This window comes from Coptis chinensis, chromosome 9, assembly GCF_015680905.1.
Source record: "Coptis chinensis isolate HL-2020 chromosome 9, ASM1568090v1, whole genome shotgun sequence".
Taxonomy (NCBI): domain Eukaryota; kingdom Viridiplantae; phylum Streptophyta; class Magnoliopsida; order Ranunculales; family Ranunculaceae; genus Coptis; species Coptis chinensis.
The window spans coordinates 59,161,381-59,180,810 of record NC_141464.1 but is presented as its reverse complement, the minus strand read 5'-3'; the positions used below and the strand labels follow the sequence as shown (position 1 = coordinate 59,180,810).

The 19,430-nt window shown below is 37.0% G+C and overlaps 2 pseudogenes; both read right to left on the bottom strand.

Moving 5' to 3' along the window:
- Positions 1 to 14,939: 14,939 nt before the first annotated feature.
- LOC147477012 (3-isopropylmalate dehydrogenase, chloroplastic-like) lies at positions 14,940 to 18,293 on the bottom strand (annotated as a pseudogene).
- Positions 18,294 to 18,365: 72 nt separating this feature from the next.
- LOC147477011 (uncharacterized) lies at positions 18,366 to 19,430 on the bottom strand (annotated as a pseudogene).

Sequence of the window (19,430 nt, the reverse complement as noted above, 5' to 3'; positions counted from 1 at the left end):
GTTTGATGAGCAAACTTTCATCCTTGGAATGATTTACTTAGTTAATTATATTTTTATTACCAGTTCATGGAGCGTTTACCGTTAATATTGTGTTTTCTTCATGGAAAGTCTAGGCCAGGATTGTCGTTAATATTTTGAATTTCCTTATTATGAATCTCATGTTTTATTTTTCTTAATATACTTGTGTTAGTATCAATCTTTACAAATTTATTTTGTTTTATGTTAAAATGTATGGATATATAAGTGGAGAAAAGTATTATGGATATATATCCGGTAGACTATACCCATAAATGAGAAAGACATTGTATATCATATCTAACGTTGGGAGCAAGAAGCTCCCTTAGACAGTCTGTATTACATAATTGTCAATTTAGATGAGACATTATTCCTGCCGTTAGGGAGAGATAATAAAGTTATTGAAGAACGCCTTGTCCTAACAAGACAACCCGTTCCAGAAGAACGACAAGAATTGAAGTGGAATACTCCCACTCTGTCTCATCTAGATCCTAGAACTCCTCAGTGTGAATATGAGGTTAGGAGAATATTACATCTATAAGAAATTGCAAATAAATTGCCTGATGTATTCAATGATCCAGAAAAAGTGACTAGGTCACATGTTCCAACTATAAATACACCTGCTAAGATTAATGTCCCCGTTGGACAAAATTTGAATATAGCTGCAAATGAATGCATTTGCGACCCGAAGCGTGGCAGACCTATAGGCTCCAAAGACTCGGCTCCCCGAAAGAGGAGGTCCACTGAAAAATTATGCCCCAATAATACTCTAAAAGAAGTTGTGCACAACACTCCAGAAGAGGTTATGCACGAAACACCCACTTCCTCTAAAACCCCGGAAGAGGTTATGAACGAATTAACTATAGAAATCCCTAAAGAGGAACTGGTACCAGAAAATGATGAGATCTCAATATTCCATGCGTATTTGGGAGAAGTGTGGGCCAGAAAGGATATGACTATCGATGACATATTTACATATACGTTAGCTACTAAAATATCCAAGGGCAATGACGATACTGAACAACGTAGTATAAAAGAATGTCGACAAAGATCTGATTGGCCAAAATGGGAAGTTGCTATCAAAGCAGAATTAGAGTCTCTCAATAAACGTGGTGTATTTGGACCTATAGTACAAACCCCAGAAGGTGTTAACCCTGTAGGTTACAAATGGGTGTTTGTTTGTTCAAAAACGAAATGAGAAAAATGAAATTTCTCGATATAAGGTACGTCTTGTGGCACAAGGTTTTCTGTAGAAACCTGGGATTGATTATGAAGAAACATACTCTCATGTTATGGACACTACAACTTTCAGATATCTAATAAGTTTAGCAGTTTCCAAAAGCTTAGATATGAGACTCATGGATGTAGCGATTGCCTACTTGTATGGGGACATAGACAAAGATATCCCTGAAGGATTTGGTTTGCCTGAAACAAAATCAAGGAGTACGTACTCAATTAAACTAAGACGTTCATTGTATGGTTTGAAACAATCAGGAAGATTGTAGTACAATCGTCTTAGTGAATATTTGTCTAAAGAAGGGTATGCAAACAATGAAATTTGCCTATGTGTCTTCATAAAGGAATCCTTAAATGGATTTGCAATACTAGCTGTTTATGTGGATGACATAAATTTGATTGGAACTCTGGAAGAGCTTGAGATAACTGCTCAATACCTAAAGAGGAATTTGAGATGAAAGACCTTGGAGAAACAAGACTTTGTCTCGGCTTGCAGATCGAGAGAAGTTCTAGAGGTGTATTAGTCCACCAAACTAATTATACCAAGAATGTTTTGAAACATTTTCATATGAACAAGGCACATCCATTAAGTACCCCAATGGTCGTCCGGTCACTGAATACAGAGAAAGACCCATATCGCTCCAAAGAAGAAAATGAAGAAGTATTGGGTCCTGAAGTACCATACTTGAGTGTAATTGGTGCATTTATGTATCTAGCACAATATGTGCACAAGATCATACATTGTATTTTCTATTATTTTCTTATCAAGATATAATTGTGCACATACACTTAGACACTGGAATAATGTTAAACACATATTGAGATATTTTTATGGAATAACTTGTATGAAACTATTTTATTCGTATGGTTCCACTAATGACTATAATCTAGTTGGCTATGCAGTCTTTGGTTATCTATCTGACTCTCAGAAGGGTCACTCCCAAACAGGTATGTATTTCTTAGTGGTAATGCTGCCATTTGTTGGCATTCCACTAAACAAACTTTAGTTGTAACTTCTTCTAACCACTCTAAAATTTTAGCTCTTCATGAAGCTAGTCGTAAATGTGTATGACTAAGATTATTAATTGGGCATATTCGTAGTTTTTGTCAATTACCTTCTATAACAGGTGTTCTCAGCATTATTTATGAGGATAATGCAGCTTGTATAGCCCATATTCAATAAGGATTTATAAAAGGAGACAGGACAAAACACATTGCGCCAAAATTCTTTTACACTCATCAGCTTCAGAAGAAGTAGATTAAGGTCAAGCAAGTTTGTTCCAGTGACAACCTTGCTGATATCTTCACTAAATCACTACCGAAGCATACATTTCAAAAACTTGTATATGGGATCGGCATGCGCAAAGTTCACCACCAAGCCATATAAAGACTTGTCTTTATCAGGGAGAGTACTATAATAGGGGGAGCATCCTAAAGAATGTGTCCCAAGACATATGCACTGTACTCTTTTTCCTTATCTAGGTTTTATCCCACTTGGTTTTTCTAGTAAAGGTTTTAATGATGCAGTATTAAGCAAGTCACAATGATTCTGAATAATGTTGTACTCTTTTTTCCTTCGCTTTGGTTTTTTTTCCACTGAGTTTTCCTTAGCAAGGTTTTAATGAGGCAACTATCATTGGATAGTTATAGAGCATCCAAAAGAATGCTACAAAAAGATGCATCCACCATAATTTCTACAAGAATGGTGGACATCCAAGGGGGAGTGTTATGAAATCCGTGGGCTTATATGGATGCCCACCATTGATCTATGTTTATCCTGATAGTCCTCTATCTGGTGTTTATCCTGATAACCCTCTATCTAGTGTTTATTCTGATAACCCTCTATCTGGTATTTATCATGATAATCCTTTATCTTGGAAATGAGATTACCTAGTTGTATATAAAGGTAACCTCCTCCTATTTAGACTTACTTCAATGAATAAGAATTCTCTCTATCTCTTTCTCTATGATTCAATACATGTTAAGTTAGTGTGGTGTTCTTTCTAAGTCGGTTTAATTCTAACATTTTAACTATTATAAACATAATTAAATAATAATAATAATAATCAAAATGAAAAATGAAATCCAAACTAGTGTGGGGATGTGGGCTAAGTTTGGGCCCTAAGCAACTGCCATATCAGCTGCAAGATTCACCTCACGCCACGTGTTGGTAAATGAGATAAATGTTAGCTTGTTCTTAAGTATCCCCCATTTCACTTTCAGTTGCCAGGGTATGTTCTCAGTGTTGAAGGCAGCAACAACAGCTTTAGAATCAGACTCAACCCAGATAGATGTATGTTATTTGCTCACTGCTATTTCAATGGCTTCAAGGATTGTGGTACATTCTAAAACATAACTGGTTGTCACACCAATGTTCCTGCAGTACACAAATTCAAAACTTCCACCTGAATTTCTTACAGTGACACCAACAACAGTAGGTCTAGAATTTTCTTTAGCAGTTCCATCAGTGTTGAGTTTAAGCACTCCATTATCGGGTAGATTCCACCAGCATCGTTGGATTCTAGGTGCCAGTCTTAATTTCCCTTCAATACCCCAATTGTGTTATACATCTTTGTCCTGCAAGTTGCTGAAGCTCTTTGAAAGAGAAACGGTGGTTAATTTCCCTTCAATACCCTAGTTGTGTAATACATCTTTGTCTTTCAAGTTGTTGAAGCTCTTTGGAAGAGAAACAGTGGTTAACACCTATGATGTAACGAAAGACTTGCAGAAACTTAGGTTGCTCTTAGACCCTTCATGAAACACTTCGTTTCTATGTTTACATAGACTCACTACAACACCACCTAGGAGATAATGCTTGTCACTTCGTATTTAGTTATATAATTTTAAAGACTTGTAATTGAAGGGAACCGATATTTGAATGAAGTTACAATAATTTTATTGCTTTCTTCTTTGTTACGTTAAATAACTATTAGGGTTAACTAGTATTACCCCCTCACTAGATGAGCCAATTAGGATTTCCCCCCCACTAGATGAGAAATTAGGGTCTCTTCCCTAAATACACACAAAAAAAAAAAGTCAAAGTGGGTTGACCGAAATTTTTGTGTGTATTTAGGGGAGACCCCATTTATCTAGGGGAGGAATCCCTAATTGGCTCATCTAGTGGGGGGGTAATACTAGTTCAGATCACCCTAACTATTATCCACTAGCCATGCAGCCCAACTAGTGGCCGGGCCTGCTATTTCAAAACCTATTATGTCTGGCCTGTTAATTTTCAGGGTTTTAATTTTGGTTGATGTGCTTAATGCATAAGCCCATTTGTATAATGAACATATGGTAACATTTTCACTAGTTGGTTTATTCGACAAAATAACAAATCTACCCGCCGATGGATGGGCTTACTATACATTTCTTGTTAAATTAGTAATAATTAGTAACAAATAATAACACACCATCGTTAACGTCAAGTGTAAACATTTATCTATTTAATTATTTTTATAACGCTCGTCCGTGTCTGGTTCTGTACCCATCCATATGCAAACATAATTTTCAATGAAAATAACAATAATAACATAATTATGTAATGTATGGTAACAATAATAACACTTCACCACTAATGATATGGTAAGTATAGTACTCTTGGACTCTGGAGTCTAGATCATTACATATTAATTAGTAGGCCAACACTCTAAGCTTGAAGTGGGTTGTTGCCACTTAACAACTTCGAATTCTCATTCTCAACTGAAGATCCACATTCATACATAGCTTCATTTGCTCACCAGTTCTCAGCCCCTTTGTAACAGCTGCGTCAAAGAACTTGCAAACCTGAAAAATCCATTAATTGGAAGTCTGAAACTGTCATAGATTTAGATTGTAGAAACTAAGATGCCAACTAGTGGAGAAACAACCACTGGCCGGGAAACAATGGAAAATGACCTACATTTATGTCATTCGCCAGAAAAAGAACATCTTGCATACTGAGTTCCATACTCTCTTATCTACTCCGCTTCAACTCTGGGAGCTCCGGTAGATAAGCCTTAATACCATCAATATATTATCTTGTGAGATCTACTTCTGGAAGGTCTGGTTCCGGAAAACATCAATAATCAGCCAAGCCTTCTTTCTTCCTCATCGTAATATTTTTCTGAACAATACATACACCATAATTGATTGAGAAATAAGTAGTCATTAGTATTAAAGATGCGAGAGTAGGTTCATGCAATGTCACTTTACCAAGGGAAAAAAAGAAAATAATATTATTCTTCTGTTCATATAAAAACTGAGACATATTTAAGTTAAGAGTTCATGCAATCCAATTAAGCTTCTAAACACTCAGCCTTAGTTTAGGCCACTTCTATCAAGGTCCTTCCTAAAGCCTCTGCTACCATTGCTCAATCATGTTTGCCAATCGCCTGTTTCTCTTTTTCATAAAGTTCCATAAATAGGTGCTATTGTTTCTAAAGAATGTATGCACCGGCAAGGCAACTCTATTGAAACTGTAGCTACTCTGCACTTCAACATGGGTGGGCAAGATTAAATTCGTTTGTGCTTTTAACAACTCGACAATATGTGGCTCTCCAAAACTTCTTTGATAAAATATCTTGGTTTTGGTATACACTAACAAAATTATCCAGTACCGGCCTTTAGTGGAGTCTGATAACTGTGACACGTACCCGAGCTCTTATATAACTCCTACTAAGCAATAAGACATGATAGGACCTACCTCATTGAAGAATTGATACTTGAATAGATATGCAAATAAAAGTTGCCAAGTCTCTTCCAACCCCTCAATTTAATTTCGTATGTAAAGATCCAACAGTTTTTGGCCACTATTTTGGCCATTATATTTCCTTATCCCAACCTTATTGACATAGTACACTCAAAATTTTACATGGGAAGCATAGATTAAATCCCAAATAGAGATAATTAAATTTTACTTAATAAGGTAGTGGCATAGGGAAATATATTTCACTGATGCAATTTTTTCTATGGCCTTTAACCTTAGTCACTAACTTCAAACTTCAAGGGCTATCGATCAGACAATAACTAACCACCAAGTAATTTTACAGTGCAAAAGCCACCAAGTCCCTTTTGTCTTTGATGCTTTGTTTCAAAGTTCTATGGCCATTACATCAATGTTCAACTTGGCATATTTCAATGTGAACTTAGCGGCCGGTATGAGATTGACATATATCAAAAGCTCATTGAGCAACCGAGAGGTAGCAGAACAAAAAACTCTATTGATCAGTTAAAAAGAAAAAATAAATAAAGCCATCAACTGGAATAATTTCCCTTCACAATAAACTTTTTGTGGGCATAAACTACATCAAGCTTGATCCTAACCAAAGTTTTTTTTTTCGTAAAATAGACATGATCATGTATAACAGAAAGTCATAAAATACAACAACTTGATTGTGAAGATTGCAACAGAACTTAAATGAGAAAATACATGCTAATTTAAAATAACAACATGGAGAAGGTGTATAGAGGCTCAACGAATTTGATGTAGTACCTTGTATTTCCTACATACATCTCCTGCTTCAGAAATACATCAAGTTGCAATTTCTGAAAACTCAGTATCATAAAGAAAATTGAAAATGTCAAACACACAACTTGGCACTGAAAATTGCAAAGAAATCCCCAAATCACTCTCAAAGAACTCAAAACCCCGTGAAAATATTTTAGAGAACCATAAAAAATCCCAAAACAAATATATTAAAAGAGGGGAAGATAAGAAATGGCTCAAGGTTATTGAACGAACCTTTGAACTGGATGTGAGACTTCTAAAAATAAGAATTGCTAGCAATGTAAACATTCTTTGTTGATTTATTTCAAGTAGGTACAATATATGACTAAGCAAAAATGAGAAGTACGTAGTTATTTGAACTGATGACTTATTGCTAGCTAAAAGCAATGAAGCACTGAAATCGTCTTCTTAAAGAAAAGAACAAAAGAAGAAACAACATTAATTAGACAAAACAATATTGGATAACCTCAAATGGGGATCGCATAAGTGATTCTCAGCTATAAGGAATTATTGAAAGGTTTGTTTTATCCATGTGTAGAGGAGAAATCATTTATAATTGGCCATGAAATTGCAAATAGAACAAACTCATTGACAGGTCATAGATTCTTTATTAATCGTATAAGATTTTCAATGTAATGGAAATGAAATGAGCTTATATAACAATGTAAGTAACCTGAATCTTTCTAACCAATCAGAAATGATGTAAATTTCATCAAATGTTGATAAGGGAAACCTAATACCGAAATACAAACAAATTCTAAGAAACCCCACTTTAGATTATTTGGTGAAAATCAACCCATTATCTGGCGTAGGGCATTTATGATGAACAGAGTAATAATGCCTATTATTTTGGTTTACAAAAAATGGATACTAATCGAAAATTTGCTAAGTCTAAGCATTGGTGAAGAATGATGCTTTCAGAAATTAAAATTTATTTCATTTAGGAAATTTATTATGTTTATGAATATCTTTGAAAGGAATTCAAAAGTTTCCTTGCACTGTAGGTAAAAATATGAAATTAAACCCAAAATTTGGGTTATGAACATTATACAATCGAACAAATATACCCAATCCAACAAATTCAGTTGTAAAAAGATAGTAAACATACATGCAAAATCCAATAGTTCAGTTAAAAAGTCGGGATTTTTTTTATTCCATCAGTCCAACTTCCAAACACCTTGGACGTAGGTTTTTCGGCCACCCCCACTTGCGGCAGTGTTCTTAAATTCCAAATCCTCATTCGAATTGAAGATTTAGAATCATTAAATTTTATTTATGAGAGAATCATCAATAGAAAACCGGTGAAGAGACAGATAGAATAGAAAGGAATACCAAATATAAAAAAACAAAAGAATGGGCATTCAAAGAAATAGTATTTTACCTCTTGTTGTTTGTAGTGGAACAATGGGTCTTGAAGCCATCTCTTCTTCTTCTTCTTTGATTAACAAAAACACTTTCAAGAATCGAGAAACAATAACCTCTGAATAAAATTTTAGACATGAAGAAATTACTATCTGAATAGCTACCACGAACAATGAAGAAGAAAAACTTATGTAAACTGCCAAACTAAATAGAAAAAATACAAAGCAGCAGTAAAATAGATATCGAATAAGGCGTCAAACATCATTTGTTTCTTAGTTTTGACTTATTCTATCATTTGTACTGATTTCCTAACAAATTCTAAAACGTATCTGATGATTGCGAGAACCTAAAACTGAACCTGTTAGATTGTGGCCACATTTCAAATATCAATGACCCAGTCAATACTTAATAGAGCCTGAAGTATCTCTTTTCCTGTTACCATTGCTAATGCCACAATGTCTAATTGGAGTTATGGGAAGAAAAGATGTATATGAACTGTCGAACAACCCTATGTGGTAAAGGTGCACCTTGGCCAACGCCAATTCTCTAAGCCTACCTTGCGCTTGAGGTTGTACACACTCACGTCTAAGGGCGCCTACTATTTGCAAGGCCAGTCACAGACCAAAGCTTTAACTGCATACAGACAACCTCATAGGGGAAAATCCTTCTTGTGTGTCCCCCATGTATTTACTTAAGAAAAGACAAATAACCTCCTATCTCTTGTTAGATCTTGACTATCCTCAACGATGCCAATAAGAAGTTCCATCCAAAATCTTTATAAGAATCTTTCATATAAAAGTATAACATAATTGCCTAGCCTTAAAAAACATACATTGTTTTTACCAAATTATTTAGGAAACATTGTGATGCGAGGACGCAATAGATTATCATGTGCACAGCACATGCATAATGCTACAGCTAGAGTTTATCTTTTATTCTACTTCTATTTTAAATCCTTAGTTAATTAGAATTAGACTAGCTTCTATTTTAGCTTTCCAAGTTCTATTATGATTAGGATTTGTTAACTAGTTCTCTATATAAGCAGATGTAAACCTTAAGATTTTTAGACTTGATTATTATTATTGAATTAAGAGAATTCATTTTTATTCATTAAACCCTAGTTTTGGGTATCTTTATACATTGTGTATCTATTGTTCTTGCTTCCGCGACAAAGATACATCAAATTGGTATAAGATTTTTAGGTTTTTTCCTGGTTTGCTTGTCATGGACACTCCACAAAGAGGACGCGGACGACCACCAGCAGTAAATACACGACTAAACCGTGTAGAAAAAGAACTACAAGGTAGCAAGATGGAATTGCGAGAGATTAAGGAGATGTTGTCACAACTCGTACCTGATTATCGACGCACCGCAACTGTTGAAGAACAACTCATGCCAAGGGATGAAGACGCTGCCCCTAGTGATCACAGTTTGCATAGTTCCAGTTCCGATGTCGATGTACGCGACCGTCTAGCACCTCGCCAACGTAGCCACACACCTTCTAGACCACATTCACCCCCAGTTTCTAGCGATATTGAACGTATTGCTCAATGGGTGGCTGCTGCAGACCCCCACAATCACAGCATATCGAACCCACCATCTCCAATTCGTGGAATACAAACTCCCTACCACACCCACGGAGTTAGAGAGAGCAATCACAGCACTTACAACAACAAAAATCTTGATTTTGAAGGAGAGGGAGAAGATCTAAGAGCTCACCACCGCCAAGTTCTGAATTTGGTTCCTCCAAATCAAGTTGACAACCATCACCATCAGCGCAATCAAGGAGGTCACCAAGAAAATCAGCAAGCTTACCTCACAGATCAAGCTTTTGCTCCAAAGGTAGATCGTCTTCCACAGCCAGTTCGTCGGGGAAGAAGACCTCTTCCTTCTACTTCTGTTCGTGAGATTGAAACCCCAAATTGGGCTTCTACTGACCAAGCCCAATATGCTACTAGCACTGGACCAGGTTCTAATTTTGCACCTTATAACCAACTGTGGGCTTATCCAGACCAGACCCACGACCAACCACAACGTGCTTTCAGGCCCAAACCTCATGGTCACACCCACCAGAATTTGAGACGCCACCAGGATGCTACCATTAACCGTGGCCGACGAGCTTCACCACCAAGTTCTCCACGACAAAATCGACGACAGCCCCACCACATTGCTCCTGATTTTGATCCACCTGATCTTTCAGACTTCTCATCTAGTCCATCACCACCTCGTCGCAATGGGAGAAATCGGAGAAATCCACGGCATCGAAATTTTTAGCACCCCCCAGGTAATTTTGATATTAATCGTTTATTGCGCATTTTAGAGAAGAATCAGATGGGTGATATTAAATTAGACGTGCCTGAATTTAATGGAAAATTACAGCCTGATGCTTTTGTCGACTGGTTAAATAAGATTGAAAAAGTTTTTGTTTATAAAAATTTTGAGGATCCCAAGTGTGTTAAATTAGTTGCGACTAAATTAACGGGTTATGCACTTGTTTGGTGGGATGAACTTCAATTGACTCGTGCTAAATCGGGTTACAATAAGATTACTACATGGGATAAGATGCGCCGAGAGTTGAAAAAAGAATTTATTCCTCATGACTATGAAAGGGATTTATTCATGCGCCTCCAAAACTTGAAACAACGACTTCAAAGTGTGGCTGGGTATACTGAGGAGTTTCTTTTGTTGTGCACACGGGCTGATTTGTCTGAATCCGTCGATAAAAAAATTGGGCGTTATTTGAATGGGTTGCGAAAACCACTTCGAGAGGCATTAGCTTTCAAAGATGTTTATGATATGTCCGATGCTATTAAATATGCTCTCAAAGCTGAAGATCTGCTTCGCTCATCCCCTTCAGCTACTGCTAGTGCCACTTCTACCCATGTTCCTTCGTCATCCAAACCCCCTCCTACTAGAGTGGGTCCAATCACATGCTATGAGTGTAAGGAAATTGGACATGTTCGTAGTGACTGTCCTAAACGCAAACGCGTGGGTTTAACACAGGATGAAGAAAATCTCAACCATCCAGAAGAAGACGTCACTGAGATTGATGGCTTTTTAACTTATGCAGATTCCGGTTGTCCCCAATTGATTGTTCGTCGTTCTTTAATTACTCCAGTTGTTAAGCATGATCCTACGTCATGGCTTCGTCATAATATCTTCCGTACTCGATGCACTTCGAATGGCATGTTATGTAATGTTATCATTGACAGCGGTTCCAGTGATAATATTGTTTCTAAAGATATGGTGGACAAGCTGAAACTCAAGGATGAGCCACATCCTGAACCTTACACTATTTCTTGGTTACAGGATAGTGCCACAGTCAAGGTTACTCGCCGTTGTCTAGTTTCGTTCTCCATTGGTCCTAAATACAGGGATGATGTTTGGTGTTACATTTGCACCCATGGACGATGCCACTTGTTACTTGGTCGCCCCTGGCGATGATCTCCTTGTTATTCATAATGGGCGGAGAACACTTATATTTTCACTTCTAGTGGCGAAAAATTGTTTTGGCACCACTCGACTCCATTTAAGCCCACCTTCTCACCACCCACCAGTGAAACCAGGTTTTCTAGCAGACCGGACGTCATTGCGGTATGTTTCTTGCTCTTACTGCGTCATTTCTTGCAAACCCTACTACTATACCACCTGTGTTACAACCAATGCTAGATTCATATTCTGATGTTTGTACTGAGCCTGCTAATGGAGGATTGCCCCTTTACGAGATATCCAACATGCTATTGATCTTATTCCTGGAGCTCCCCTCCCTAACTTACCACATTATCGCATGGCTCCTTCTGAACACGCCGAGTTACAGAGGCAAGTTACTGAGTTATTAACTAAGGGATTTGTTAGAGAGAGTATGTCCCTTGTGTCGTTGCCGACTTTACTTACTCCTAAGAAAGATGGGAGTTGGAGAATGTGTGTTGATAACAGGGCTATTAACAAAATCACTGTGAAATATCGTTTTCCTATTCCACGCCTTGAGGATATGGTTGATTCATTGCATGGTGCTAAGGTGTTTTCCAAGCTTGATTTGCGATCTGGATTTCATCACATTCGTATCCGCCTTGGAGATGAATGGAAAACTACCTTTAAAACAAAAGACGGTTTATATGAGTGGTTGGTCATGCCCTTTGGTCTTTCTAATGCTCCTTCTACCTTCATGCGTCTTATGACTCAGGTTTTGAAGCCTTATCTGAATAAATTTTGTGTTGTCTACTTTGATGATATTTTGATTTATAGTTCTTCTAAGTCTGAACATATCAAGCATATTGAGATTCTTTTGGGTGTTTTGCATACTGAGAAGCTTTATTTACAACTCAAGAAATGTTCTTTCATGGTTGACTTTGTGGTATTTTTGGGTTTCGTGGTTTCTGCCGATGGTATTCGTGTTGATGATTCCAAAGTCCAAGCTATTATTGAGTGGCCTGTTCCTTCTACAGTGACTCAAGTTCGTAGTTTTCATGGTTTAGCTTCTTTCTATAGAAGGTTCATTCATAATTTCAGTAGTATTATGGCTCCTTTAACTGCTTTGACGTGTGAGAAAGCTTTCAAATGGACTCCTGAAGCTAATGATGCATTTGACTTGATTAAGAAGAAGATGACTTCTGCTCCTGTTCTAGTTTTGCCAGATTTCACTCAACTCTTTGAGGTAACATGTGATGCTTGTAAGTACGGCATTGGTGCTGTTTTGAGCCAAAATGGCAAGCCAGTTGCTTTCTATAGTGAGAAACTTACTGGTGCTAAATTGAATTATTCTACATATGACTTGGAGTACTATGCAGTTGTCCAAGCCGCATTCACGACATTGGCATCATTATCTTATTCATCGTGAATTCCTCATAAAGTCTGACCATGAAGCTCTTCGTTATCTTAATACTCAGAAGGATGTCAGTACTCGACATATCAAGTGGAACACTTTCTTGCAGAAATATACTTTCCACTTATGGTTTTAGGGCTGGAAAAGGATAATCGAAGTTCTTGATGCTTTGAGTCGCCGTTAAGCATATCTTGGTTACTCTCCGCACCTCTTTGTTTGGTTTTGATGAGTTCGCGACTTATATGCTCGGGATGCCTATTTTGGTCCTATTCATGCCGATCGCTTTGGTACATCATGGTGTATCCGTGAATTTTTCTCCATGATGGTTTCATATTTCGGGATTCACAGCTTTGTATTCCCGTTTCTTCCCTCCGTGATCAAATTATGATTGAAATGCATGCTGGGGGGTTGAGTGGTCACTTTGGGATCATAAAGACCATTGCCTCTATCAGGGAGAAGTACTTTTGGCCTACTATGCATAGAGATATTAACCGGTTTATTGAGCGATGTTATGTGTGCCAAACAGCGAAAGGTAAACACACTAATGCTGGTTTGTATACTCCACTTCCGATTCCCAACAAACCTTGGGTTGATGTCTCAATGGATTTTGTGTTGGGTTTACCAAGTTCTACACACGAAAAGGATTCTATTTTTGTGGTTGTGGATCATTTCTCAAAGATGGCTCATTTCATTCCCTGCACTCGTACTACAGATGCTGCACAGGTTGCTCATTTATACTTCCGTGAGATTGTTCGTTTGCATGGTTTACCTCACACTATCACTTCTAACAGAGATGTCAAATTTACTAGCTATTTTTGGAAAACATTATGGAAGCTTTTTAAGAGTAAGCTCCAATTTTCTACAGCTTTCCACCCACAGACTGATGGGCAAACTGAGGTTGTAAATCATAGTTTGGGTGACCTATTGAGGTGTTTGATTGATGATAATCCCAAATCTTGGGAGTTTGTTCTAACACAAGCAGAGTTTGTTTATAATAACTCTGTCAACCGTTCTACAGGCCTTTCTCCTTTCATGATTGTAACTGGAATAACTCCTCTTACTGTTCTTGATCTTGCTCTTATTCCATCGATCGTTCCCCCGACAGCATCTGCAGAGGAATTTGCTTCCCGGATTCACCTTATTCATGAGGATGTCAAGAAGCGTTTGGAGAAATCTTATGCCATGTACAAGACTAATGCAGACAAACACAAGCGCTTAGTGACTTTCGAGGTTGGTGATTTGGTGATGGTTTATTTGAGAAAAGAACGTCGGCCTTCATCTCACAAGTTAATGATGCGACGACTTGGCCCATTTCCCATTATCGCCTGTCATGGAGAAAATGCTTATGAATTGGACCTCCCTCCCGAGATGCGTATCTCTCGCACTCATAATGTAGCGGATCTCACTCCTTTTGTTGGCAATAGTATTCCACCTATTCCCCTACCTGTAGATCATAGTGTTGTTCCTGCTACTGCTACAGATCGGATTAAAACTGGCATTGATGTTTCTACTACTACGACTCGCCAGGGTACTTATGATCGTTATTTGGTGAAGTGGTGTGACCGTCCATTCTCAGAAAATTCATGGATTTCTGATGCTACATTTCAACTCATGGATCCTACTTTCTACCAAAAATACAAGGACTTAATCTCGAGGACAAGCTCTTCTCAAGCTGGGGGGATTGATGCGAGGACGCAATAGATTATCATGTGCACAACACATGCATAATGCTACAGCTAGAGTTTATCTTTTATTCTACTTCTATTTTAAATCCTTAGTTAATTAGAATTAGACTAGCTTCTATTTTAGCTTCCCAAGTTCTATTATGATTAGGATTTGTTAACTAGTTCTCTATATAAGCAGATGTAAACCTTAAGATTTTCAGACTTGATTATTATTATTGAATTAAGAGAATTCATTTTTATTCATTAAACCCTAGTTTTGGGTATCTTTATACATTGTGTATCTATTGTTCTTGCTTCCGCGACAAAGATACATCAAATTGCCTAAACATTAAGCTTACAGACAACTCGTGGCAGAAGTTTGCATTACCTCATAAGTAGTATACACCTCAGTATTGAAACCAATCTCCTCTCCTTTTTCATTTGTACTAAAACCTCTTGGATGCCCAAAATAAATTTCTGTCATCATTAAAAAAGAAGTGCACCGATCAACAAACTACTTTTTCAAAATATAAACTAAATGATTTTAGGTAATCGTTTAAGATAAGTTGAAATGCGCTATGATAACCTCCAGTAAGCTTTCTAACAACTATGAGATCAACCCCCTCGGCAACTTCTTTCTTCAATGTTGAGGAGTCCACTAACTATTGAGAAAGGTCAATAGTTACACTTCTATTAATTAAAATAATAAATATAATTAAAATGCAATAGTAACAGTAGCTAAGCATATTACTTGTGGCAAAACAGTTGTGGTCGCAGATTCGTGAATACACCTAGACCCGCTCAAAGCTAAAGTAACCCAGTTTCTAGCTTTAAATGTTTCTTATTACTATCCCACTTATACCCTCCAATGGCACCTAGAAAAACAGCATGAGATTGCTTAGCAATAGAAATAATTTAATCCGGCAAAGGAACACCAACTAAATCCAATGCAGCTCCACCAACTGGCATTTCCTTAAACTCAAACTCAATACCTACAAACACAACAACGAAGGCAATAAAGAAGCCCAAATGGCATGAACTTAATTATTTTATTATTATTATTATTATTATTAATTACCTTGTTGAGAAGTAGCAAGAGTGAGAACTTTTTTAGCAACAGGAATAACTTCAGGACCAATGCCATCACCCGGAAGCAAAGTAATATTATATTTCCTATTACGTTTCAGTGATGAGCACCGGATTTTAGACCACTTGATTGATTTTGAATTAATATTTGTGTTGACTTTCAGATTTAGGGTTGTTATTAATCGCCTGACGAATACGTTGTGGGTTTTTTTTTTGGGGTGTTTCACGAAGAGTGAGGTTTTGTTTCTGTCAAGAAGAAGAAGGCAGTTAGGTTACGGTTAACGAAGGGTTGAGTTTTTTTTTTTTTTTTTTGTTTTTTTTTTTTTTTTAATTTGATAATTACTAAAATAGTCCATGCGAATAATTGAAATAACGGGCGTAAAATTGAAATAACGGACGTAGTTTTATTTTATTTTTTTCCAACACACATGAAAAAACAATTTTGACTTATATTAAATTAGAGAGGACACCAAATTCAGGATTATTTTGGTAAGAAGAAAAGTAATTACTTTTCTAATAGGGACTATTTTAAAAACTTTGCTGACGTGGCTCACTATGAGCATCCTGGGAGAACGGACATTAATGTATGTAGGATTTGGTGATTCATGGGTTGTCAAGTTTTAAGCGAGACAACTCTTATCCCTCCTTTGGTGGGTTTCCATAGGGTGGCAAGCAAGTTATTTATTTCTCTCTTTGAGTTTTACTTGTGTTAGAGCATCATCAACGCATTTTCATTTTTCATTTCCAATGTGACAGTTGACAATTTATTTAGCAATTTTCATCACCAACGCATTGTCAAAACATCATTTTGATTTTAACAATTGTCAAATCTGGAACCAAAATAGTGAAGAATATAGAAATGTCTCGCACGGGACAACTTGACCCGTCCAAGAGTGGGACAGGACTACTTTTGCCGTCCAACATTTTTTTGTTTTTTTTAATAAAAAATTCAAATGGTTCGATTTTGTACCGTTGGAATTAACGGCTATATTTAGTTCCGTTGGACTGGGCCTATATATATTGCATATTTGCTTAACTCATTTTTCACAAATTCACTTCATCTTCTTCTTTCTTCTTTTATTCTTCACCAAAATCACAAAATGTCTTCACAAAGGTCTAGAGGTAGAGGAAATAGAGGTGGTAGAAATGGTGAAAAACAAAGCCAATAAAACATCCAACATACCTATGTTCAAGGTTGTTCAAAAAATTTCACAACTGTAGAAGATGAAATTTTATGTCATAGTTGGATTTTTATTTCAGAAAATGCAGTTGTTGGAACGGGCCAAAATAGGCATGTTATTTTTGAGAAAATTGCTAATGAAATGAATAAGCGTATGAGCCAGCTTGGTCATGTAGGGCAACCACGAACTGGTGGATCGGTTCAAGCGCGTTTTCACATCATCCAACATGCGGTAAGTTTATTTCAAGGTTATTATGATCAACAATTGAGAATGAATGCTAGTGGTACTAATGCGGATGATACAATGTCACGAGCTCATACTATTTTTTTAATTGTTCAAAAGGAACAATTTAAATTTGAGCATTGTTGTTGGATTTTAATTTTAAGTCCAAAATGGAATCATTTCTATCAAGCTAGAAGTGATAGTAGTTCAAAAAAATAGAGAACCACTTCTAGTAGTGATGGCATCAGTGGTAGATCAACCGCTAACAATATTGGAATAACCAATATTTTGTTAGATGAATAAAGTCAACCATCGAGGGAAGTGCCCGGATCAGAAAAACAGCCAAAGGGAAGAAAGTTTAAAAAAGAGATGTTGATGAAGTTGCGCACCAAATGACACAAACTCTGGAGAAGGTCAGAGACAATCAACTTACAATTGCAAAATATATGCAAGAACAAACAGAGCTAAAACGACAAATGTTTCTCTCAATGAAAAAGGAAAAAGAAGACGAAATATTGAGGCTTGAAGCACAGAAAGAACAAGATATCATGATGCTTGATTTAAGCAAGTTTAGCGGTATTCAACTGACATTTTGGGAAGCTAAGCAAGCAGCTATCTATCGTAAGTGGGTTGAACAAGAACAAGGTATTCCTGCTGCTCATTCTATTCCTAATTATCCAACCTCTTCTACTCCATACATTCCAACCCTTGTTAGTCCAAACATTCCAACCCATTATTCTCAATAGTTTGGGTCTTTTTCTTCTTCTAGATCAACAAACAGTGCTAGTCAGTCTCGTGGTAGGCGACCACGCTCTCCCAATCCATTTATGAGGGATGAAAATGAAGAATATGAAGATGATGATTTTTAGTTATAACGTTTTTAATTCCAAGTATGTTGTAACGTTTTTAATTTTAAGTATGTTGTAACGTTTTTAATTTCAAGTATGTTGTAACGTTTTTAATTTCAAGTATGTACAAATCTTATTCAACTTAAATAAAACAAACTTGATGAAAGTACACTTAATAGAAAATACAGAAAGCACACTTAAAAAACACAGTTAACAGAAAATTCAACTAAGACAAATCAAACTTAAACAAACTTATTAATTGTTCCTTTGGTTATGGCGTGCACCATAACGTGCCCAATGATGTTCAACCAGATCATTCTTCAATTGTTGATTAGTAGCTCCACAACGAATACTTAATGTCTTGGCTACCATGTTTTGCATAAACAGATGGTCATTACTTTGCATCTCAACTTCATGCCGCAACCGTTCATCTGAAGGTGGTTTTCACTTTAGAAGTTGTACATTACGTTCATTCTCAATAATCATGTTGTGAAGTATAATACATGTCTTCATTATACGGGATAGAGCTCCTCTGTCCCACTGACGAAAGCAGGCCTGCTAACAATTGCAAATCTAGCTTGTAAAACACCAAAACCACGTTCCACATCTTTACGAGCTGCTTCTTGCATTTTTGCAAAGTTAGTATCCATGGGAGTAGCAGGAGATGGGATTGTTTGAATCAGTGTAGCTCATGGTTGATATATTCCATTAGTAAGGTAGTAGCCCATGTTGTAAGGATTGTTATTAACTTGATAAACACAAGCTGGATCTGTTCCTCTGATTAAATTATCAAATAAATGAGAATTATCTAACACATTAAGATCATTACACGATCCAGCAATTCCAAAGTACGCGTGCCAAAACCATAGCTCCTGGTCTACAACTACTTCCAAAATCACAGTCGTTTTTCTAGCATGGCCCAAATGAGTTCCATGCCACGCAGTTGGACAATTTTTCCATACCCAATGCATACAGTCTAAACTACCCAACATACCTGGCCAACCGTGTTCTTCACCCCATCGCAAGCAAGCGTGTTACATCTTCTTCCGTTGGGCTTCTCAGGTACTGTTCTTCAAAATAGTTGACAACTGCATTGCAGAAATGATGAAGTGATTCTCGGGCCGTACTCTCAGCAAGTTTTATCCAGTGATCTATTGAATCAGCTGAACAGCCATAAGTAAACATCTGTATTGCAGTTGTCATTTTTACCAAACCCGAAACCCCAGGCAAACCAAGAGCATCACAAGAAGGCTTAAAATATGGATCAAAATTAGTGACAACTTCCAATATATTGTTAAAAAGTGGTCTTCTCATACGAAACCTACGACGAAACTTACCTACTTTATAAGTTGGTCTATTAGCAAAATAATCAGCCACCAACCGTTCATGCGCACCAACACGATCGCGGTTAGTGTATTCTCTACCATCAACATATCCACCCCATTTTGGTACAGATAAAGCGTTGAAAGCCGGAATCATTGACGTAACTACAACTGCATCACTTTGCAT